Source organism: Castor canadensis, chromosome 10, assembly GCF_047511655.1.
Source record: "Castor canadensis chromosome 10, mCasCan1.hap1v2, whole genome shotgun sequence".
In the NCBI taxonomy this organism is placed as follows: Eukaryota; Metazoa; Chordata; class Mammalia; order Rodentia; family Castoridae; genus Castor; species Castor canadensis.
Genome location: NC_133395.1, coordinates 102,512,356 through 102,537,709, shown reverse-complemented (window position 1 = coordinate 102,537,709; position 25,354 = coordinate 102,512,356). Strand labels below are relative to the sequence as shown.

General features: G+C 39.0%; 1 protein-coding gene across 14 annotated transcripts in view; it reads right to left on the bottom strand.

Annotated features, from left to right (window-relative positions):
- The window catches only part of Thrb (thyroid hormone receptor beta), a 407,107-nt gene that overhangs the window by 150,455 nt on the left and 231,298 nt on the right, over positions 1 to 25,354 (bottom strand). Inside the window, exon 1 of one of the 14 annotated variants that reach the window (XM_074043803.1) lies at positions 21,300 to 21,362. The exons of the other annotated variants lie outside the window; for them this stretch is intronic. The gene's annotated coding sequence lies outside the window, so the exon portion shown is untranslated. Of the gene's footprint in view, positions 1 to 21,299; positions 21,363 to 25,354 lie in introns of those variants that run through there. 14 annotated transcript variants of the gene reach the window in all.

Genomic DNA, 25,354 nt, shown 5'->3' with positions numbered 1-25,354 from the left:
TTTTCATTCTGTAATATTTTCTTTCCCTCTCCCACCTCCTTTAGTCCCCTCAGTCAGACTCACTAATTTTGTTCTCTCTCTCACACTATGTATGTGTGTATATATATATGTATATATGTTATGTATGTATCTATATATACATTTAACTTATAGGTCTAGCTTCCACATACAAGGGAAAACATGTGGCATTTGATTTTTTGAGCTTGGCTTATTTCACTTAACATGAAGTTCTCCGGTTCTATCTTTTCTCTGCAAACAACATAATTTCATTCTTCTTTATGGTGTCTGACATAGCACAAGGGCTAAAGATAGCTGGCTGCCACTTAACTAACTTAACCCATCCCAAAGGCTGAGTGCCAGTTGTCCCTCAGTACAAATCAACTCTTCTGGACTTGCAAACCATTGCCCAGAGTCCCTTGCAGAAGGTTTTCAATTCAATTGTGTCCATAGGCAGCACTAGAGAAAGACTGAGTAGGGAGAAGAGAGGAGAGGGCTCCTTGGCTTTCTTCTGCTGTACCTCATGAGCATCCTCAGCCATCTCTTTGCGGTTGGCTGGCCTTCTTACTCACTATTCTAGCACTGGCTTCCTGCTGCTGCTCTCAGCTCCTGATTCCAGCAGCCCATCTCTTTTCATTCCCCAACTCTAAGGATGGCAGCTGCTGCTTGTGACCAAGTTGTCTCAGTGCTCTTTTTGCCTCATTCAATAACAACCAATTCCTTGTACTAGAATCCCTCTGTTTGAATGACTAGGGTGACTTTGTCTTCCTCTCTGGAGGCTGACTGTCACAAATTGGTGGCATGCTTGCAGCAAATATTACTTCTCACTACAGTGCAACAGTGACTGAATCCCAACCTTCTAAGTGTGGGGCATTATCATTTCTAGCCAAGAGCTGAGGAATGGTAACCTCCAACCTGAAGGATAGTTGGGTGGTAAATTTTAAAGGACCAAACTTACAATGGAAGACAAGATTATAAAACAGGTACGCTTTGTGTGATGGGAGTACTTGTAAGAGGGAAGAGGATGAATGAAAGAGATGAAGGTGAGGAAATATGGTTGATGGGTTTCATATACATGCATGAAATAGAACCATGAAACCTCTTGCAATAGCTTTAAGTGGAGTGGGGAAGAGGTTCAGGGGGAGATGGAGGGGCAATCTAACCAATCTACAATGTAAGGCTATTAGAAACTGGCACAATGAATCTCCCTGTACAATTTTGAATATATGCTAATAAACATGAAAAAATTATATTCAATATACTTCAAACAATAAAAATAAAGGATCCAATTTAAAAACGTATTTTTTTTACATAAAATGATACCCTTCTACCTTGGATATGTTCACACCATAGAAAGTGTAGAGGAGAAAAAATTAAAATCTGTGCTAAACTTAATAGAATATTATTTTGATATATTTGTTCTGGTCTTTCCCACCTATACTTTTAAATATTTTAGAAGAATTATTACTTTTAACAAACATTTGGTCACTAGCATTCTCACATGGCAACATGGGGAGTTCAGCAATAAGAGGCATGTGACCTTGCTTCATCACAGGAAACTTGTCTCCTACTCTGGGACCAGATCACCCTGGCAAGGGCTGCTTACCTGTGACCCAGAGACCAAACAATGGCCAGGACTACAGACTCCCACTTCTCAAACATCTGTTATGCCTCGCAGTTGGGATCATAAAATAAATGAGAAATCTGTACACATTCAAGCGAGAATCCATGAAAAATCTTGAAGGAACATAGAATACCACAGCATCCCTTGGAGCTGTGTCCTCTGGCACAAATCCTGAGCTAAATCGCCCTCTACAACTCATATTTAGGATTTTGCTATTCATTCATTCATTCATCCCAGAGCATCTAGCAAGGAAGAGGGCCAAGGATGGGGCCAGCTGATGAACACATGGATAAGACCTAACTGTTCCCCTTTCTCACAAAATTCAGTCAGAAGAATTCAACTCCAGAAAGAAGGAACTACATGGCCAAGCACGTATGTCCTCAAGCCACTTTTCCGGATTAATAAGACATCTTATTATTGCATGCAACTGTTCTTGGCTCGTTCACAGGCATACCTGTCACCAGTAACTTGTATCGCTTGAGAAGCCTTGCATTCCTTGAAAGATCAAATACATTAAAATAACAAAGAATATCAGAAAAATTCTATTAATAATGTCAACTTAGCATTCGATTTAATTTCACACCAGAAAAAAGTTGTGGAATAATAGAAAAAATCTAGAATAATTATAAAATATGACCAATGTTAGGTGATAAACTTCTCAAGAATAGAAATACATACAAGTACTACAGATCTCCAGATCAAATAATCTCCCCACAATATAATCACCTTGGAAATTGAAAAAGAAGCATGAAATGTGGATGCATATCAAAAGAAAAACTGCAATTTCTTTGAAACCAGGAAAATCTCCCTGAAACAACTCTGTCAAAGAGTAAGTCTTATTACTAAGTATGTAAAGAATAAGTGTTATCTATATGATCAATGTTATAACCTATGTGAGAACCTCAGTGCTGTACTTAAAAGATATGTCATAGTTTTATGCATTTTTATGACTTAAAATAAGTGTGTGAAGGATTTACAGTAAAAGAACTGTAGAGTAAAAGAAAACTGAAAGAAACATTATAAAGATACAGTTGGAAAGCCTGTAGGATTAGAAAACATTGCAGCAGGACTGATAAGTAAAGATATGAAAAAGTTGGTTCTTTAGGAAAAACAAAAATTAAAAAACCAAATAGATGAACTACAGGCTAACCTAGTTAAAGAAAAAGAGAAATTTAAAAATTCACAAAATGAATAAGAAAATGGAATTAGCTTGGCACCGGTTGCTCACGCCTGTAATCCTAGCTATTCAGCAGGCAGAGATCAGGAGGATTGCAGTTTGAAGCCAACCCTGGGCAAATAGTTCATGAGATCCTATCTCAAAAAAACCCTTCACAAGAAAGGGTTGGTGGAGTGGCTCAAGTTGTAGATCCTGAGTTCAAACCCCAGTACCTCAAAAAAAAGTGGAATTAGTTACATTCCATTTCATTTCAACATGATGTTGAAAATTATGATAATTATGAGAGATAACTACATAACTGTGCAAGTAAAGCTTTATCCTACTAAATTGTAGGACAAAGACAAGTTACACAGGCTAATAATCATGGAAAAAATTAAATATAGTTAAGGAACTCTCTCCTTTGCCTATGAAAATGGCAAATCAGATGGTTCCATGTATATTTCATATATCAAAAAATTATGTAAGCTCACTGAAAGCAAAAAGAAGCTTTCTCAATTATTTTTGTGAAACTAGCATAATTCTGTTACCAAAAATATGAAAAAATAGAGGCTAAGAAAAGAAATATGCTCGGATCACTTATTTGTGTTGATGTATGTATAGATCTTAAATAAAATACCACCAAATGACTCTTAAAAAATTAAAAGATCAATTACAAGACAAAATGGAATATTTCCAGACAAGCAAGGGTGGGTTCATATGAGGAATGCTAAAATTGCTAACCATGGTAATAAGTAATATTAATAAGTGTTAAGTAAAGTAGTAATAAGTTAAAAGTATTTGATGTCCTTAAAAGATACTAAAACGGCATGTGATGTTCATGCTTGTTCCTGATGACTTAAAAGCCCACAGGGAAGTAACACCACAAATATGTTACTTTAACACAATAGTAAAAGTATGAAAATTTTTGAAAGAGAAGAGTAATGAGGGGGAATTAAGCCTGCCAGATATTAAAAAATAGTTCAATGATGTATAGGTATATGAAAGATAGATCAATGGAGCAAGATGGATGTTCAGAAATAGACTTCAATAGGTATGGAATTTGCACTATGATAAAATCTGGCTTATTCAATTCATGGAGATGAGACAACCAATAAACCATTTAGGAAAGAAAATCAGAGTTGACCCATAACTCGTCTATTACACTATGATGAATAAGAAGGAAGTGAAAAATTTAAGTGAAAAAAATGAAAGTCCTAAAAGAAACCAGCAAAATCCTCTCATTTCTTTAAAACACTTTCTAATCATAGCACAAAATACAGAAACCAGCCATAAATCTCACCTCTTGTAAATATCCACATATGAACACCTGTAAAAGGAGATGCGCAAATATAATTGTCCTCCCACAGGGGCTAGATAAAAAAACCATAAAATTGTCACCCAACGATTGTTGCATGAATGTGAAAAAAGAATGAGGAAACTCTTTATGAGATGATACGATATAATCTCAAAGAAATACTGTTAACTAGGATGAGGGCCGCTCACAGCAGTGTACATGTATGTGACACCATACCTACAAAAAGAAAAAAGACTATAAACACATATGCAAGCTATATATATGGATGAACAGGCAAGAAACTCACCACACTGTTGGCCTATGGGCTGGGGGTGTCTGGAGGAAGACATTTTGCTGCAGATCTTTTAATACATTGTGGTATTTGTCCAAAAGAATGAAATGAACATAATACAAAGAAGTGAGTACAAATAAGGGTAGAAAACTTGAGGGAAAAGCCGGACATAGCACACTTCTTACAAAATTACTATGAAAACCATACTGTTGTAATAGTGGCATAAGATAACATAAAGAAGAAATGAAAAACATATATGGTATGAATTGTTCTATATGTATCAAATGATAAACAGTCTTCTTTCCTATGAAGTATGACTCCAGAGCAATGGCTGTAAATGTTTTCAGGGGACAGTCATCCACCCATGGGACAGATGGCATCAAGGGCCAGCTTGACACTGGGCATTGGGGATGTGACCTTGAGTAAAATAGAAAACACCTCTGTCCTCATGAACGTTCAGTCTGGAGAAGACACACAGGCAACTAAACGATATACCTTTCATATAGAACCACAAACAGTGAAAGGGTGTGAATGGGATTTTAAGTATGAGTCAGAGCTGACCACAAGAATAGGAGAGACACCGGACTTGGTGTCTCTTGTACAAGGCTGCAGCAGACACCACTACAGGACTGGCCTTGTGGAGCTGGGAAACAGCTTTGCCAGATCTTCAGATTTTCCAGAAGAGACAAGAAATCCAAATTTGTACTTAAATCTCCTGATTTTTAAATCCCAATTCAATTTTAAAATAAAACTACTACATTGGCCAAATAAAACACATCTTGCTGGCCAAGGCTGGCCCAATGGATGGGCAGTTCAAATCTCCAAAGAAAGGAGATTGGGTTTTAAAACAAACACACCAGAACTGTAAGTCCTGTCATCTTAGGAAACTATGTGTGTTTTCCATTTCTTCAAACATTTCTGGAACTTTTCACTAAGAACTAGTTGCTCTTGAAAAACATTTTTTCTCCTCACCACATCAGAAATCTTGTATCATTTTGGACTTAAATCTTTTTTTGGACCTTGATCTTATTTACTAGACTTGATTTTTTATTTGGTGGTACTAAGGTTTGAATTAGATTACGATTCTTCATAACATTTGGGTTTTACTAAAACCTAAATTTTCCCTCAAAAGGTCAAGGATGTGTTTAATAATATAGTTTTGGCCTTGAAGACAGTCCCAAAAGAAGAGCTGCAAATATTTAGAATATGTATTCTTGTAAGGTAGCTGCTGAAGAGGGTTGCACTTGGATGTGTAGGAGGCAACAGGGATCTTCCAGGCTGATAGGCATTTGGTAAGAAGCTCAGTACTTTGGATTTTGATGATTGCTCTCAGAATGCTCCTTCCCTCCATCTTCTTCCCTTCCTTCATCTCCATCCCTCCCTCCATCTCCATCCCTCCCTCCTTCCTTCTCTTAGTCCCTCCTTCCTTCCTTCTCTCCCTCCCTCCCTCCCTGCATCTCCCTTTCTTCTTCTCTTTCTCCTTCCTTCCCTTCATTTTTAGAAAGGGCTTAGTTTTTTGGACCTGTTTGAGTGCCAAAAGACCATTTATTCTGGGGATCCTTGACATACATAACTGCCCAAGCAAAGGCATTGTGCCAAACACAGCTTGTACACACACCATTTTAATTCTATGACCAATGGCTCAGTTTCTGTGGTCAGCTAATGACATTAACCATGTAGAATCACAGTGAAGAATGCAGAGCTTTTTTTTTGTGAGCCTGTAACAGCTTGGATTTTCCTCCCTAAAAACGTATGAATCAGAGGGCACGAGTTTGCATTTTAGAAATATTTGTGGTAGTTAGGAAACACAACTGCACTTGTTATTTTTGTTAGATTCCCGTAGACATAGAGTATCCCTGGGAAGAGTATAAAAGAGGCATAGAATAGTCTACTAAGATTCAGACTTTAACAATCCCATGTGGTCAAATGCTCAAGCCTTGTTTGTTCATAGTTAATGAGCAAGTTAAATCTATCCTATCACATCAAGTTAGTATCCATTCCAAAGCATGTTATCTTAGCTCCGACATGTCCTGCCTGTCCATCCATCCATCCATCCCTCCTCCCTCTATTCATCCTTTTATGAAATATTTTTAAGGACCTACAGTGGACCAACTACTGGCTAAGTGGTGTGTATACAGTGCCCTTTTTTCTTTTAGGAAAGAAAGGGAGTACCCAACACATGGACAACTCTAAGCCTGAAAAGTCAGGAAGAAAAAAAGTGAGTTAGTAAGCAAGGGAGTCTGAGAGTTCTGTGAACTGGCAATAGCCGAGGAGGTACATGATGGAGAATTTTCCATCATAGAATCTAACAAAAGTACTACGACAGGAGGGACAGAGGGATCAGGGTGTTGAATCCTGCTGAAAGGGCACAGGATGAAGTTAAAAAAACAAAGAAACTGGATTTAACATCTGGGATCATCGATGACCTTAGTGAGCGTTACTTGGCTTGTGGGAGGGGACCTGAAGCCAGCTGAATTGGGTTGAAGAGTCAGTGTGAGATGAGAACAATATGGTGCACACTGAGGGTCTGTGTGAGAGTTGGCTTTGGCTTGAATGGGACAAGAGGTGACTGGGAGTCAATTGCAAGGACTATATGGATGATAGCTTTTAACAAAATTTCATGGAAGATGAAGATATGTTTAAAAGATGATGAAAAGGACGATGTGTCTATCTATCTATCTATCTATCTATCTATCTATCTATCTACCTATCTATCATCTATCTATCCATCTAATTTTTTCAGGAGATGGAAAAGGATAATTGCTACTGATAGGTCTTGGAAAGGGGATCCTGTCCAAGGAAGATGATTAGAGACCTGTCTAACTAAGGTGAGTGTATAGGGGAAGAGACAGCTCTTCTACTTTAATGGGGGAAAGAGGGTGGACACATATGTGGAAGGCCTATGTGTTTGACGTCAGGAAAGTGAGACAGTTTCTTTGAGACAGGTTTCATTCACTCTAGATGAAGCAAGGTATATCTGAGGACAGTAAGAGGACAGGGGGTATCAGAAATTTCTGGAGGAAAGTAGGAGAGTAGGTTCAACAGACACTTTGTAAGAATGCAGGGCAGTGCTGACAGCCCACTGGAGACTGGTCTTCTGAACCCTAGCAGCACCTTTTTTTTAAGTAATAATTTTTAAAATTTTATTTTTTATCATGTTATTATACTGGGGATACATTGTGACATTTATAAAAGTTCTTACAATATGTCATAGTTGAATTCACAACCTGCAACATAAAGCTTTATCCCCTCTCATCTCATTCCTGGAGTAGTTTCAACAGGAAGTTAATAGTCCTTGGTTTTCAGCTGTGATAACCATAACTTGTCATAAGACGTGCGCCTCCTTCTCTGATTCCCAGATTCCTTAACTTATTAAATGGTAAGATCCAATTAGAAGATACGTAAACATCCATGCATGATCTCAGCATTCAGCTCCATGGGACTTTTCTATTGATCCCTTTAGTTTTTATTTAAAAATAGCTGTTTCTAAGATCTATAGAAAAATACACACTTCACAGGAAACAAGAAGTGTAGGTGATTAATATGGCTATACTCAATGAACCTAAGCTCTCTGGAATCTCCTTACCTAAATCAGGGTTGGCAAACTATCTGAATAGTTCCAGATAATAAATTTCAGCCTTGGAGGGAACACATCATCTTTCTTGCAACTTCTCATTCATGCCTTGTACAGACACAGCCACAGACCACGGTAAGCACAGCCCAATAACATTTTCTTTTCATAACAGGCAGTAAGTGTTTTGCACAATTTACACAGTGGATTATACACTGCATTAAATACATCAACACAGCAAGTGTGCACTCACAATCAGGCACAGCTGCAGTGTCCCTCGGTCCCCACCAGGCCTTAGGAGCAGTGCAGGGCCGCACATGGAGCAGCCGCTGATTTGCTCCAGTTCCTGGAACTCTGCAGTCGGGAGCGTGCTTCTGTGGTTTGGCTCCTCACACTCACAGCGACCCTTCCAAACACACTGCTTGGAGAGTCACAGTCTGCAGCTTTCTGAGATCAAATTGGCATAATAAATCAAAACACTCTTTGTATGCATTTGTCAGCACTGGGCTGGAGATAGGGGCCTTTGAACAGAGCAGCAAGAGACAGAAGGAAGGGAAAGGAAGCATGCAAGAGAGCATCAGGATGAGGCTCCAGGCTGGGGCCCAGTCATCACAAGGGGACTAAGGAAAACCAGAAAAGGGCACCCAGCAAGGCAAGTGACGCCTGAGAACCCAGAGCTGGGCAGGCTGCGACAGACTGAGGCCTAGAGACAGGAAAAGGCGGAAGGGTCTGTTGCTTGGTTAGCTCCCCTGGGTGGGCCTGGTTTCAAAACCAAAATAAACTTGGGAGAGCGAGAGGGAAGGAAGGAAAGAAAGAAACAAACAAGCAGAGCTGGAGTTTATGCTTTCTCCCAGCCAGCAGCCTAGCCATGTGCCAAGCTGCCACAAACTCCAGCTCTCAGGACGTCAGCATCTCTTCTGCAGAAGGACGGTCCCTTTGTACTTAGTGCCACATGGTTACTCACTGCACCTGGCCTGCCACACCTCCCAGCTGGGCCAAAAGTGTGTGAGTCCTTTTGCTTCTGTGCTTAGGACAGATGCATGACTACCACGTGCATTCAGTGTGGCCTGGCACAGAGGTCATTACCCAACATCAGTGGCCATCCATCACATATTCCAGGCCTGCAAGCAGTACCTTCCAGGCTGTACCCAGGCCAAAAAGCAGGACCATTGCTCTTTTTTTTCCAGCAGAAAGTAACTGAGACACGTATAGGTCATTCTGCCCCAGGTTACTCTGCCCCAGCTCTTCACTTTTCTGAAGAACACCACCTTTTCTAGAGTTCAGAGTTGGAAGGAACCCCAGAGATAGCTGATTCTGCTCCTTATTTTTAGATGTGGAAATGGAAAATTCAATGGCTTTCCAAGGTCACAGAGCCACTGGTGGAAAAACTAAGTTAGCCCATGGAGGCTTCCTTTATGCTGCTCAATTAGTTAGTATTCCATCACTCCTCTATGAGGATCTTGGGCGGGTGATCGGTCTTCACAGAATTTATTTTTTGGTGCTATGACGCAGGACTATGTGGTCTTGGGACTCTTCCTAGTCCATGACAGACTGACTGAGATGAATGATTTGGCAGTTGCTTATAGTCACTAAAATGCCAGCTAACCTCATAGCAGCACTTTTCAACTATGGCACAAAAGTGCATGCCTCCTGAAGCTGAGGGCAAAAAAAAGATGATGCTAATGGAAGCAAAAACAAGTATGTTCTTGATGGATTCTGCCTCTCTCACCACAGAGGAACATTTGCCTGAGCACTCTGCAGCATTTGTTTTGAAGGGTCAGAAAGCACCCAGTTTTGAAAGGCAGAATTAGCAGCAGATTTTAGTGCAACGTTTTCAAAACAAAGCTCTACAGAGTGGAAACAGGCTTTGCTTCTTACTTTCCCTTTAAGGAAAAGGAAAAGAGCTTAACACTTAAAAGTCATTTTCCACACCTGAGTCTAGAAATTTGCTTGTTTTTGATACATCAGAAAACCCATTGCATTTAAAGGAAGTTTTCCATCTGTTTACAGGTAGGTGCAAAAGGATCCAGATATGGGCAGAAGTAATTTGATTTATTTTCATTAATAAGTCTTTGATCTTCATTATACAAGTAAGTTACTTAAATATGTAAGTGTTCAAGCTTTTTAAAATAGTTTTATTGAGGTATAACCCATATCAATAATTTATCTACATACAGTGTACAGGTTAGTAGTCATTGTCTATTCACAGAGTTGTACAATCAGGAGCACAGTCAGTTTTAGAAATCTTCCTCATCTCAAAAGAAGCCCCACACCCTCCAGCTTCAGGCCCCAGCCCTAAGCAACCACTCGTCAACTTTATTTTATATAGCAAAATTATATGATATTGTGGTCTTTTGTGACTGATCAGTTTTTGCTTAAACAATAATAGGAAGGTAGGGTCGACCCTAGGAGAAGAAATGCAGGAGTGTTTTTTGCTCTTTTTCTGACAGCAAGAGCTCTCCATGAGTGCACCCAGGTCTCATGAACTGGGCAGTGGTAAGACTATGGACGCCTTCACCAGAGGCAAACAGGCTAGGAGAGGGCACCACGCTGGATTTTGGACTTGAAGAATAGCAGGTCTTCAGGAAAGAGGACAAGGTCCATGCTGGAAAGCTATGATTTCCCATAAAGATCACATTTATAAATGCATTAGTCATTTGATCCATTTATCCTTTCTCTGGCTTTTTCTCTTACCATATCAGCTCCACTTGATGTATGACCATGAACCTGCAGTGGACACCGAACATTTTCAGGTACTCACTCTTTATCTCCAGGCCTGGATCTCTCATCTCCCATTTTCCTAGATAACTATTTCACATGGTTCCTGTCTCCTTAAAACTCCAAAACTTCTCTCTGCCTCCACTGTCTGCTAATGTCCTTCCTCCTATTTCATGGAGAAAACAAAAGCCACCAGTAGGGAATTCCCTGAGCTCCCAGGACCACAGCTACTCTTTAACTAGCACCTGTACCTATATATTCTGTCTACAGACCAGGGGTTCTTAGAATATTCAGTGCACCCGAAAGGTTAAACAATAACATTTACAACAGATGGCTACATTTCTGAATCCTTAGGTTTGGGAAGGGCTGAAAAATTTGCATGGCTGATAATTCCAAGTGGGATGCACTTTGAGAACCACTGCAGCAGATGACTTGGTTACAGTTCTATCTCAGGTCAATCTCTGCACTGTGCCTTCCATTGGGCCAGCAATTCTTCCTGTCCCTGCTCCTCGCCACATGGCAGTTCTTTAGTGGGTCATCCTGGGGACGAGCAAACATCTCATTTCTTGGATCTTAAAAAGCCTCTTTGCTTGGATCACACATTACTGTTCAGCTTTTGGCCCACTCCTCTCCACTCCAGTATGGGAAAAGATTTGTCCTCACTCGCTGAACCTGATTGCTCTCCTGCCCTTTTCTTTAAAGCCTCTCCCATCAGCTCTGATGTTCACACCCCCTCTTCCCATCCTCACATAAATTGTCCTAGTTAAGGCTACCTACAATGCTTTTATTGCTAAATCCTATGACCAGTTCTTGGGCCTTGTTTTGTCTGACCTGTCTGCAATATTTGACACATTTTTCATTTGTCCTTCAGGATAAGACACTGCTGATTTGCCTCCCAGTCACTGGACACTCATTTTCAAACTTTTTTGGTTCTTCTTTGTCCACCTATTGGGATGCTGCAAGACTCCCTCCTTGGATATGTTTTATTCTGTTTTCTCTCTGTACTCACTCCCTCAGTTCTGACTGACGGCTTTCAATACTACCATATACTCTGATTAGGGGCCATCTTCAACCCAGCTTTCCACTTAAGCTCTAGACTTAGATATCTCATTGTCTTCAATGGACATACTAAACTGGACATGTCTGAAACTAGACTACAGACTTTTCCCACGTCCCCCTTCAAAGCACCAAATGAGTTTCTTTTACTGGCTGTCTTCTGTAATCATTACAAACAATTATTCTAAATGTTCCAGAGTCAGAATCTTCCTCCTAACTTCCATCATTACTGCTGTCATCAGTTACCTGGATTATTACAATAGCCTGTCTTCCTGCCTTCATCTCTGTCTCTCAAAATTTTATTGTCAACACAGCAGCCAGAGGCGATCCTTTTGAAACATAAATTGTGTGCCATATCTACCTTGGCCAAATGATATGTTAGTTTATTTTATCTCTCTGCACCAAATCCCTAATGCTTTTCTGTCTCCTTCAGGATAAAAACCAAAGTCCCCTTCCCCTCTGACTCTCCCTTATGCTCCTCCTCACTGACTCCACTCCAGTCTTGCTGGCCTCCTTGCCATGCAAACATATCCACCCCTGTTGTCAATGCAACCTCTGGACATGCTCTCTCCACAAAGTTGCTCTCCCCACATTCTCAGAGATCTGACCACCTGCTTTGAGTCGTGGCTCAAATGTTACCTTTCCCATAAAATTCTATCTAATCACTTATTTAAAATCAAGCTCCCATTCCTAATCACTTTCCCACTTTCTCTTCAGAGTTTTTCTCCTTTTAATATTCTACATGATTACATCTTTAAATTATGTCTTGCCTTTCTCCAACCCACTAGATTGTAAGCCCTATGAAGACAGGATTCTCCCTACTCCCCTTACCTTTTTAATCATTCCATCTCTAGTTCCTACATCTGTGCTGGGTACACAGCAGTGACTTAATAAATTTATCTGTAGAATTAAGTCCTTGCAAATTTTCTTTTAGTTTAGATGGTTGGCTGAAAGTGAACTTTTTTTTTTTTTTGGTGGTACTAGAGTTTGAACTCAAGGCTTTGTGCTTGCTAGGCAAGTACTTTACCACTTGAGCTACACCTCCAGCCCTATGGTTTTAGGTTATTTTTCAGACAGTGTCTCACGTTTTTGCTTGGGGCCAGCCTCATGTCATGATCTTCCTACCTATGCCTCCCAAGTTGCTGGGATTACAGGCATGAGTCACTGTGCCCAGTAGAAACTGAATGTCTTCAGAGTGTCTGGGCCTGGAAGAAAACAGTAGTATGAGGTAGAAGAATAAACTGTCCCATGTTTTATCTTAAACATAACAAAAGAGTACGTTCCTCTAGCTTCTTTATGCCTTTTAGCCACTTGTGTTCAACATTCAGAAATTCTGCCACTTTTGGAATCTTGCCAATTCTGACTTGCCCGTTGGACTGCTTTGAATTTTCTTTCTGTTTTTTGTCCTTTTTCATCACACAACTGCCATATATTGAGTGTTTGTGCCAGACCCTCCACACAATCTTATTTAATGCTCACAAAACCACCAGGAGTTGGGAGCATCGTCTCTGTTTATCAAGGGAGGAGACAGATGTGTGGACAGGGGAGGTAGCTGGCTCAAGATCACCCAGCTAATAAGAGGTGGCAAGAGAATTTGTCAGATCTGAATGTCCATACTTTAAAAACTATAACAATGACACCAATATGCATAATATATCTGATTTCTTAGCATTTAAGTTTTGGCATTTTGTCTCCTAATTATTTTTTGAAGATGATACTAGGATTGACTTCAAGACACAATAGATAGTAAGGTTCATGTGGACCAGAGCTACAGTTATTACTATTATTGCATTTCTTCCATGCCAGAATGAAAGACTGAATGGGTAATCAATAAATGTTCATGGAATAGATATTTGTTGAGTTAGACATACACACAGATAACCATATTAAACTCAATTCATTGTTTTCAGACCGTATCTAACATTTACAAATTAAGGTTTGTCTCCAGAAGCTTAAGATGTAATTCTGTTGTGTTGGGCTGGGGGCATGGCTCAAAGAGTAGAGCACCTGCCTAGCAAGCACAAGGCCCTAAGTTCAAGCCCCAGTACCACCACAAAAATTATGTGTGCTAAAAACAAAAGATTTTCTAGTGTCAACTGACAACTGCATCAGTGGAATAAACACACGTGTTCTACATTCTCACTCGAAGTGATGTCTTCGGTCTTAGGATTTTGGGTCCACTGAACCTGGGAAGGATGAAGAAATGGAATTTCTCATGGCACTGGATGGACATATTTACTGGTTCTTAGGTCTTACTGAAAGCATTTCTCATCTAGGAGTGCTCTTAGTCTCATTTATAACTTCTGAAGAAAGTAAGGTCTGGATGAATAAATCTCTGAATGGCACAAAGTAATAAGGAAGAGAATGGAGTCAAGAACCCATTTCCCTTTCCTCTAAAAAAAGTAACTGAGCCAGTGGCTCATGCCTGTAATTCTGCCTACTTAGAGGCAGAGAACAGGAGGATCGCAGTTCAAAGCCAGTGTTGGCAAGTTGTTTTCAAGACCTTATCTCCAAAATCCTCACAACCACAAAAAAGGACTGATGAAGTGGCTCAAGGTGTAGGCCTTGAGTTCAAACCTCAGTACTGAAAAAATATATATATATAAAACTATGTGATTGCAGCTCTTATTTTATCCTGAGAAGTTGCAAAGCTTGGACATAAAGAATGAGTTTTATCTTGAAGTTTGAGAAAGCTTTTTAAAAAATATGTCTCAAGACATATTGCCTTGTTTTTACAGCTGGCAAGGGAAAAGTTAAATAAGATAATATATGAAAATCCTTTGCACAGTGGTTAGTAATGAGAAGTCATGCATTAAACAACAACTATCATTATTACACCATGGCCACTTCATATTTTAAGTCATTCCTAATTCCACATAAAGTAAAAACTTCAATTAATCCTCCACCTGAAAACCAATTTCTCAACTATTTGACACTTTGAGAACTCCCAAACAACAATGCTGTGGTTGCATAAAAAAATGAAGCAAGATTTTGTTCCTTTGATAGCAATATCTCCAAGGTCCACAAGAGGGTAGTATCTTTCAGAGCAGAGGGCACTAGAGCTGTACAAAGGGAGAAGGGAATTGTGGGTGCTGAGATAACCAATACTGTAAGAGCATCAATAGGAGCCATTATACTCCAATTGAGCATGGGAGTATAATGTTACTGTTGAGTGATAAGGTATATTATGAAGAAAATAAGATAGAGTAATGGAATAGAGAATGACAAAGGAAAATTAATGAGAAAAAGCTAGTCATGAGTAGACTGGGGAAAGAGTACTAAGAACATTTGAAGGAATAGCAGGAGCCAAGTTAGATCTGGTCTTCATCTGTTTGAGAGGTAGAAAAAAGGCCAGTGTGGCTGAAACATAGCAAAAGGAGGTAAAGAAAGAGGTGGGAGGCAGCATTAAATCATGCAAGAGGCACAGCTGGGATTGTGCCCAGGTCCTTCCAACCCTAAGGTTTGTTCCCCAAAAAACTATGCTAGCCTGAACACTGGAGAAAAAGCCAAAGGGCAGTGACCAACACAATAAAGTGGTACTTTTTAGAAATAATGTAAACAATTTAGGAAACGTCTCAGTGCCTTTTATTAAATAATTCACTTGAATTTATGAGGAAAAAGCACAAAGAGACATACACCTAAATTTACTTGAAATTTTGTTTCAATATTTAATCTGGTGCAGGATTTCTCTTTATCTACTTTATAGCACTATATATAATAATCAAGGCTTATAGTGATATCTTTTAAATTTTTTTTCCAAGGCAAAAAAATTTAGAAATATTTTAAAGGAAATACATCTTAAGATTTATATAGAAGGATGTTTATCTTAGAATTAATGCTAAAAATTTAATAGCATACATGCCCAATGATAGGAGGTTATGTAAATACATTAGCATGATTCCCAGTTATTACAACCTTATTTTCAGAGCATATTAAAGGCTAGGTTAAGTGCTCATAGTATACTGTTAGAGAAAAAAGGAAACAAAATAAAACCATGTATAAAGTGTGCACGCACTTTTTAAAAACTGTATACGGATAAGAAACACACCAAAATTATATGAGAATGTCTGTGTTTATTTTATAATACTTTTCTTATTAAATTTTCTTTGAAGAATACATTTATTTTATAGTCATAAAATAAATATGAAATTAGATATTTGGCCTGGCAGTTTTAATTTTCATATAAACTTTTCAAAATATGTTCAGTACTATTTTTATATAGGAAATGTGTTTTTGAGACAACAAGAGAGAAAAGATCATTAGGTCATAGAATATTCCTCGTTACTACTTAATGAATGAAAGAAACATGAAATAAAACAAAGCAAAAGAAAATATTGCCAGTAGTCACAAAACAAAGAAAGTAATATAACTCTATATCCTCATCTTTAAAAGTGTTGGTCACAGCCAATACACCTATAATCCCAGTTACAGGGGAAGCACAGGCAGGAGGATCATGGTTTGAGGCCAGTGAGAAGAAAATGTGAGAGTCTATCTAAAAAATAACTAAAGCAAAAAGCGTTGGGGGCATGGCTCAAGTGGTAGACTGACAACCTAGCAAGTGCAAGACCCTCAGTTCAATCCTCAGAATCTCCAAAAAAAAAGTGTTGGCTAAAACAGTAGGAGTGGCTGAGCATGGCAGTGTGGTTTGAGCCCTGAGATGGCATGGGGCAGGCAGGGTCATGGGTGAGCCCAGGGCATCACTAATGGTAGCGTCAGACCTGGAATGGAGTGATCCGAGCAAAGTGAAGAGGTAACCTTGAGCTGAATCAAGAAAAACACCTTAGGAAACAGCAGCTGTGTTGTCTATAGAAAAGGCAGAGCCCTGCTCCAAACTGGGGAAAGAGCTGAAGCCCACAGCTGGAGGAAAATATAAAAAAAATTCACCTATATTTTACTAGAGGAAAAGAAGGCATGGGCAGAGATTCCCCATTAAGCTTGAAGATTGAAAGACATAATACACACCTATGGAAGGGAGAGAGAGAGGAAGGAAGAAATGGAGACAGAGGGGAAGGAAAGGGAAAAGGAGAAAAAGACAAAAGGTGAGATAACTGAGTCTATCAAACAAACAGAACCTAAGACAAATGAGAAAATTTCCTCTGAGTACTTTAATAAAATAGGAGATTAAAACAAGATTATAAAATGATAAGATGAAAAGGGAGAGGGAAGATCTAAGGAAACAAACTGAGGAACAGAGAGGATTAAAGGCTAAAAAGACAAGAGGAAAAGGTCATGATGCAGTCAGTGAAGAGGGCACAATTGAGAGTTCACAGTGGTGAAGTGGAGGAAGTAGAGAACAAACACAGTAGGACATAAATGCAGCTGGTGTTTCCAGAGATGAGAAATAGAATAGGAAGGGTATATGGGGTGTAAGATTGGAAACTTATCCTAAGATGAAGGAAAATTCTAATCTGCAGATCAGAAGAACACACACTGTTCCAGGAAAAAAAAAAAACTGATTAAGAATGACTGACTGCTGGGCTAGGGGCATGGAGCAAGTGGTAGAGCACCTGCCTAGCAAATGTGAGGCCCTGAGTTCAAACCCCAGTACTGTAAAAAGTAATAATGACAAAAGGAATAATGATAATGATGACAAGTGACAAAGATTCTATACTTGATCCAAAGTTTTCAGGCTCCTAAAACTTCTAGGCTTATCTGGGCACTTCCTTGTAAAATCCAGTTTTAGCAAGAAACTTGCTAAGTCAATATGTATAATGTGTAAGAACCTTGCTAAGTTGCATTTATAATGTGATTTCATGTTTATAAAATTATTTCTGTTTAACCCATACTTTTCTTTTTCATTTCTCCTATTTTGTGCATGTGCATGGAGAGATAATCTAGAAAGAATGCTTTCCAAATGTCAGTGCTTGTACTTTGGGTTATTTTTTGCTTATTTCTTATATTTTTTCTATTGTATTTATAATTTAATAGGAAATGCTACATCCTAATACATAAATGAAGTATTAGCAATATAATTATATTTTATAAATGTAACATACTAAAATTAACAAAGAAATAGAATACTTTATATACTTCTAACACTGGCATTGTATACAGTTCATTTGTAGATGGGCACCATTAGCCACTCAGGTGTACGAGGCCCCTCCTCAGGGTGCTATGTGGTGTGTTACAGAGACCTAGTCCTACGGGGGGGCTCAGAATTATAATACTGCCTTACTGATTCATGACCAGTGTACTCTCACAGTCATTCCTTCCCCAGAATGAAATGTTGTGAATTTGATAAACAGAAACATGTGGTAGTAGAAGTGGGAGAAGGATTAGAGTTTTAATGATTTACCAAGGTCACCTCCAGGAAACTAGGGCAGATGTTCTCACTGGCCTATTAAAATAGACATATATATATATATATATTTTTTTTAAATTATATTTGTAAAGAACAACATTCACTTCAATGTTCTGTCACTAGTTTATTCCCTTAACAAGTGACTCGAACAAGGAGATGGCCACTTTGTCAGTGAGAAATTAAACATTTTTATTTTGATATTTACATCAAAACAAATTTTGGCTCTCCTTGTGTGGCTTTTTCTGAATTGTTTTCTTCTACAAGGAAATACTTGTTTTCCTTTTATTTTTTTTATACAACATCTAATGAATTTGAACGCTAAACAAAATTAAACAATCCTATCTAACTTCAAATGGGTAGTAGTCATTCCATTTAGGAAATAAACCTTTTTTGTTTTTAAATGTGGTCATATAGATCAGAATTACATATTTTTATTTTAGAAACATGGACGGTGACAACAGATGGGTCTGTTGAATTCACCAACGCTAAGGCAGTATTGCATCTTTCTTTTAAATAATTGCTCTAGTTTCACATCTTTGAAAAGCAAACAGGCCATTGAAAGCATGCATGCTGTGCTAGACACTTAGCCAGGTTTATTACTGGAATGGGCACAATTTTATTAAACTTTAAGCACATTTTAATGGGCTATGGGTACAGTTTGTGCTGCAAAACTACCATGAATTGCTTATTCCCTGACACACTTCAAAAATGAAACACAAGTGTCAGGCCCAGGGATGAGCTGGAAATCCCAGTCACTATCAAAATAACAAGGAGGTAAAGGGATCCATGCTGTCACTTCATCAAGTGAGCCTGCAGTCTTGGGCACTAACATGAACATCTGTGTATAACGCTATTTTTCAGGCTGGAGAGAAACTAGATCCTTCCAGCCCTTCCAGCTAAGGCTTACAGCAGCATCTGCAGTTTCTGCAGTGCTCACGAGGGTTTGAAAAGGAACTAAAGTAGCAGCTAAGGTGGGGAACAGCATCAGGACCTGGGTGGGGATTTCAGTCAGGTGGTCCTGGAAATTGCACAGGACTGGGAGCTGGTGTATGTGAATTCCAGCCTCTGTCCCCAGTCAACCCTGGGCCTTTGGATCTCATGGAGATTTATCTGGTTTTTCTTCTTTAACATTATTTGATAAGCACATGCACATGTTCTCAGTTAGTCTTAATGGAAATGTTGAGCATTCTGTGTCTCCCGACAAGGTTCCTTAGTGTAATTCAAGAGGCCGAGGCAGCTCTTGTCTCCCTTAGGTGCTCAGGTCTAAAATGTTTTTCTCTTGGAGATATACCTTCAAAACAGCCCTCCCTGTGCCACTTTGGAAGAGCAAATTTCTTGTTGGATGTTTTAGTTATTTGCATGTAGCTGTAGTCTGAGGCCATTAAAAAAATTCTATCCACTAAAGACATTCAGTGCTGGAGTCACTGTCATTATATTCTTTTTAAAATTTTTTTATTCTTACAAAATTAAACCATCATTTTTAAAACCAGGGCATTTTATTCCTGAACTTGTTATGCAATGTGGCTTATGAGAATGCCAGGCAAAACAAAACTTGTGGTTCTTGTTTTTTCCTATTTCAGTCCTAAGATTGGCAATTCATCCATTTAAATACTAACAACAAAAAATAGGGCTGTAAAATAGGTACAGTGTGGGGGGCACTAGTGGGAAGGGAGAGAGAATGAAAGAGATCAAGGTGATGGTATATGGTGGATGGGCTTCATATACCTAGATGAAACAGAACTAAGAAACCTCTTGCAGTTGCTTTAAGTGGGGGAAGAGGGGGAGAGACGATGGGGGCAATGTAAATAATGCACAATATACGTCTAATCAGAACTGTCACTATGAATCCCCCCTGCATAATGAATATATCCTAATAAAAATTTATTTAAAAAAAAGAAAAGCAGGGTAAGAGTAATAAAAATAAGACTTGTTCCTTTCTAGAATGTCTATTTCTGAGTGTGGCTAAATTTGAAAAGCAAATGGCTGTGGGAACCAGTATGGTGGTGCTAGTTTACTGAAGGCCTGTACAGGGCAGAGGGAGGGCTTTTCTGACACCCATTAGGAAGCAGTACTCTGAACTCAATTGTGGAGGAAAGGAATATTTCTATTTTTTTTCCAGTTAAGAGGCTCTCAATACAAGAGAGGGTACCCAACTGGCCCCTCTCTGAATTTCCGGAAGCTCCCAATATTACCACAGTAACTTGCTAGCCCGCTAGGGTGTCCTAATGTTCCCCGCAGCCTCATTTCTCAATCAGCACATAGCCTGTGTCTCCATGTGTATTATGCATGCTCTGACACCAGTAATTTTTCCCTGGAGAAATAAACTCACTAAGTAGGGACAGTACAGACATGCGGGCTCTAGGGAACTTTATTTCCCAATGTTAAAGTGAAGAGAAAACAGCCATTGCAGGGCAAATGATGTAGAAAAAGAATAAAGGTCCTAAGTTAATATTTATATTTTAGATCACAATCTTTAACAGAGATACACATTCAAATGCACATAAATTGTATGTTCAAAGCAGAACTAATAAAAATAATATCTACTTTTCTATTGCAAGTGATTTGTAGATGTTAGTCTTATTCCATGTCCAGAGAAATTTTCTTCCAGTAACATCCCATTCAAAGATAGCAGGTGAGATATTCCTAGAACTTCAAGAGTGCACTGTTTAGACGTCCTCCAGTCTAAGTCAATTGCCACATCGGAATTTTTCAAGATATCCCATCATTAAAGATACCCAGTTTTCAAGCCATTCAGTAATACAATTCTTTTAGGCTGTTCTGTTTTACTAAGTCTGTGGGGTTTTGCTGTTTTCTGTTGTATTTTGGTTGTACTGGGGATTGAATTCAGGCCCTTGTGCTTACTAGGCAGGTGATCACTTGAACCACGCCCCCAACCCTTTTTACCTTAGTTTATTTCTCAGATAGGGTCTCATGCTTTTTGCCTGAGCTAGCCTCAGACTGTCATCCTCCTACCTGCCTCCTGTACAGCTGGGATTACAAGAGTACACCATCATGGCAGGGCCCCAATGTTTCCATTTCTAACACATTTCCAGGTGATGTGATGCTTCTGATCCCAGGGCCATACTTTGAGAACCCCTGGTATATATGATTTTTTTTTATCTCTCTTTCCTTATTCTCACCCTCCCTCTACCTTCTTTGCCTATAGGTCATCTGTTTCTCTCCTCCCCTTCCTCCCCTCCTTGCCTCTCATTTCCCTCTCTTCTTTACCTCTTGGGGGAAAAATAGAGCAAATATTTAGTTTCAATTTGCTGTAGCTACTCATCTTTCACCTCCTGTAAGGCTCTAAGGGTTTCAGAAGTAAGGCTCATCAATCTTGCTCTCAGGTGTAGTCAACTCCTTAGGGTAGATAAGATGAGTCCATAAATATCTATAACAAAAGGTAGATGTGGATAAGTGCCCCGGAACAGATCCAGATAAAATGCTAAGTCAGTAACAGGAAAGGACCGAAAAATCTCAGTTCTCTCACTTAGTACAATAAATTCAGTCTTCCTCAGATGAATTTGGGTCTTAGGCATTCAATAAAGAATTATTGAACTAAAACTTTGGGACATCAGAACAAGTGATGCTTCACTAGTCTCACATTGCTTTCAAGTTATCTAACTAGAATTGACATGAATTCTTTACACTTACTATGTACACAAATATAGATGGTAAAGAAGAGGGGCTGAATTTTAGTTTGTAACTTTCTGTTATTTGCTGCTTTCTCAAAAAAAATCTAATAGGCGAATGTATTTTATACTAGAGGACTAGTTCCTCTAATTCTAGATTGCTGGGGCTTTACTTTATATTGATTATACTTTCTTTCTGGCAGCCTGAATGATATAAGAAGTTATTAAGACTGATATAAAAATAGTTGAAAAAGCCAGGCATGCAATTTGTTATGCTAATAGAAGAGTGAACCAGCTACTGCTCATGTGAATTTTTAAAACTTTGTCAGGACATCAAATTTTAGATATTTCTAAATATATATTTATATTTGTGTATGTATTTATATATAAAATACATATGTGTGATACACACACATGTATGTATTTTACTCGCAGTGCTGGGGACTGAATCCAGGGCCTTGTACATGCCAGGCAGGTGCTCTACTACTAAGCTACATCTTCAGCCCTTCTGAATATATATTTGACAAAACAAAATAAATCTACTTATAAAATATGGGGCGGAACATAGCATGGAAAGGTCAGACAGAAGGGATCCTTAGAAGAAGGAAGGGAACACAGTGACTTTGGTGGATGCTTGTCCTTGCCCAATGAAGGAAGACACAGAGCCAAAGCGCTGCCTCATATTTTCCTTCTCGCGTGGGATGCCGATGATACACCTCATCAACCCCACACACCAGACCCAAACCAATCTGCTAGAGTAAGGTGTAAGTCACAGAGATGGGCCACATGTGTCTTGGTCATGCCCTTAGCAAAATGGTGAAAGGCACAGTCCTGAGCAAATCTCTTGCCAGGCTATAAGAGGCCCCTTTCAAAACCAGAAGGAGTGTTTGCTCCTGACAACGAAATGCGTTACGATAGGGCAGTGCGCCAACAGGCTGAGAGTCCAGGGAGGCATAGAATAGCAAGGTTTGGAGCTCAGCTCAGCAGAGAAAGAAAGGGACACCGGCAAAAGGATAGTTGATTCCAAGATATAAAATAGGAGCACAAACAAAATGCAAATGCAAAGGGGCAGATACAAAGGAGAAACCCAAGGATCTAAATCTGCAGGGGAACAGGAGAGGGAGAACGCAGTTGAGTGTTCTGAGCTCTGGAGTTTCCATTCCTTACATAGTACACACATATTTGAAAGAAGCCTGGAAATTCGATTGGCCAAAAGTCAACACACTAAGACAAAAGAGAAAACAGAAACTATCTTTAAGTGGGATGTTGTCAGAGTTAGGGTTTAGAAGAAGGTATGACATAAAACTTAACTTTCATTTTATTAGTCAAAATTAGCATTAAGCACATATTGTAAATGATAACTTATCAAGACATCATGAAAAGAAACAGGAAGTCCAAAATACAGACATAGCATAGAACCTTTTGTCTTTCATCATCTACCATTTTAGAGAGGTGTGTACATGATTGTGTGTCACAAAATACCAGACAGCACATCTCAGACAATCTTATGGTACAGAATCTAAAAAATTTTGTTAGTCTGTTTTTCTTAAAAGAAGTCCATTGTATTTTATTCCCATTTGAATCGAGGCATTGTATGGAAGGAAACCAACAAGTTGAAGTATTGTTTTAGACATACCTGAGGTCAACCAATGAAATATACAGCGTCACTGTGGAATACTAGTGTCCTGGGAAGACTAGCTAAGTTCTGGCTGAGGGTCAGTCCTGGATAACCCACATGGCTGGTCATGGGCACAGGTTTGGGACTGAGAAGCTCTTAGACTTTGTCTGCTTCAACCTTCACACTGAGGCCTTTGGAGGGCAAACGACTTTGTCCTGCTTTCATGGGTTGCTAATAGAAGGCAGAAGGCTGGAACACTGGGTTCTTAATTCCATTTCTTAAAACAGAGCATTTCCAAGTGTTTTACTCATTCAAACATAACTCAGAAATTGGGCCATCCTTATACATGGTATTTCCCTTCAAAATAAAAGTTTTTAAAACTCACATTAAAGAAAAACATAAGTTCATAGAAAAGAGCATCTTTACATCACTAGCAACTGAAAAACTTGGAGGGATGGTCATAGATTCAGAAAATAAAATAATGGTATGAATTTGTAGTGAGACACAATTGTTAGGGCAAGCATACAGCATGAGGCCTGACTGGTATTGCAAAGACACAAGCCCAGGTCAGAGCTATTGAGGGTGTTCAGCACACACAGCGGCCTTTGCCTACATCTGATGAGACTGCAGGTGAAGAGGAAAGGCCGGTCTGTGTCCACCTACCTCCTCTTTGGTCTACAATCTCTGGAACATAAGTCATTTTCTTATTTACACTCCCAGGAGAGAAAGATGCCATTTTGAGAAATACAATATTCAATGTTACATATATTATGTGACCAAAGGAATAATTTCTAGTTTATGATTTATTTTAAAAACCCAGCTTTAGTAAGGTATTGTACCTTCTTACTAAATAATGTTTTGTATACCCAGTACACCTGTATTGATGCCTAACACATGCAGAGAACACTCTCACTAAAAGAATAAATCGATGATTTACAGTTTTAAGTAAATGTGACTTCTATGACAATGTTTTCTTCCTTAGACTTGTCCACATGGAGAGTCTTTGTTTCAAATAAATTATAGAAATTCTATAATTCTTTTTAATGCTGATGCTTGTCAAAACTATAACTAAGAGTTTCATCATTTAAAATATAATATAGTTTAAGAATATTAATGGAAAAATACAAACTCACAAATCGATATTAATAATGAGCCAAGAACCTAATGGCAAGTTGAAAATATTATGAGCTGAGATGAATTGCTTTGAATCTTATGGTTTCCTATTGATAAATTTACTGTCATGGCCAGTGGCAAAAGATGAAAACACTCAACAGAAAAACAGAAAAATTGCATTATGATAACTACAAGTCCTTGTTGCTGGGTGTTGGTTATTTTAGGAGTACTGTATGACCAATGTGTTGGAAGAAGGGAGTATGGCACAGTAGACAGTACCTGAATCAGACAAGCAGTATTGTAGCCTCCACTTTGCCATTTACATGGTCTATACTTAGAAAGTTATTTAACCTTCATTGGTCTCAGAAAAAGATACCCCAAACTGAGAGCACCTGGCAAATAGCAGATGCTGAGAAGGGCTTTTCTTAAAGCTCCCTCCTCTTCCTAAAGACTGAATCCAACAAAAAGGAGCACAATCATCTCTGAATCCTCTTACTGAGACTCCATTAACTGAGGAAGACCAAACTCAGACAGAGGAAGAGACTGAAAGTCACACACTGCATCAGAGCCCAGAGGACTTTGTCCCAGGCCATTGTTTGCTTCCTGAGCACATTCTCTCCCCTAAAAGTCATTTCCTCTCATCTAAAATTGCCAACACCCCCAAAATTGCCTCTCCCCAAAACTTCAACCATCTGGCCTCTCTGACGTTCATCCTTGTGTGGCTCACATGTACATGGTAATAAATCTGTATGATTTTTCTCCTGTTAATCTGCCTGTAGTCAGTTTGCTTCCACAAACTCAGTTCCTGAAGCTTCAGAGGGAATATGTGAACTTTCATATACTTTTCTGAGTTCTAATTTCCCTGCTGTAAAATGGAAGAGGGTAGTAGTGATATCAACCTCACAATATTTTATTGCATAGTACCTGGCACTTAGAAAATGGCAGTGTTGTAATTATGATGGTTCCAGGGTTTATTTTGTTTAGA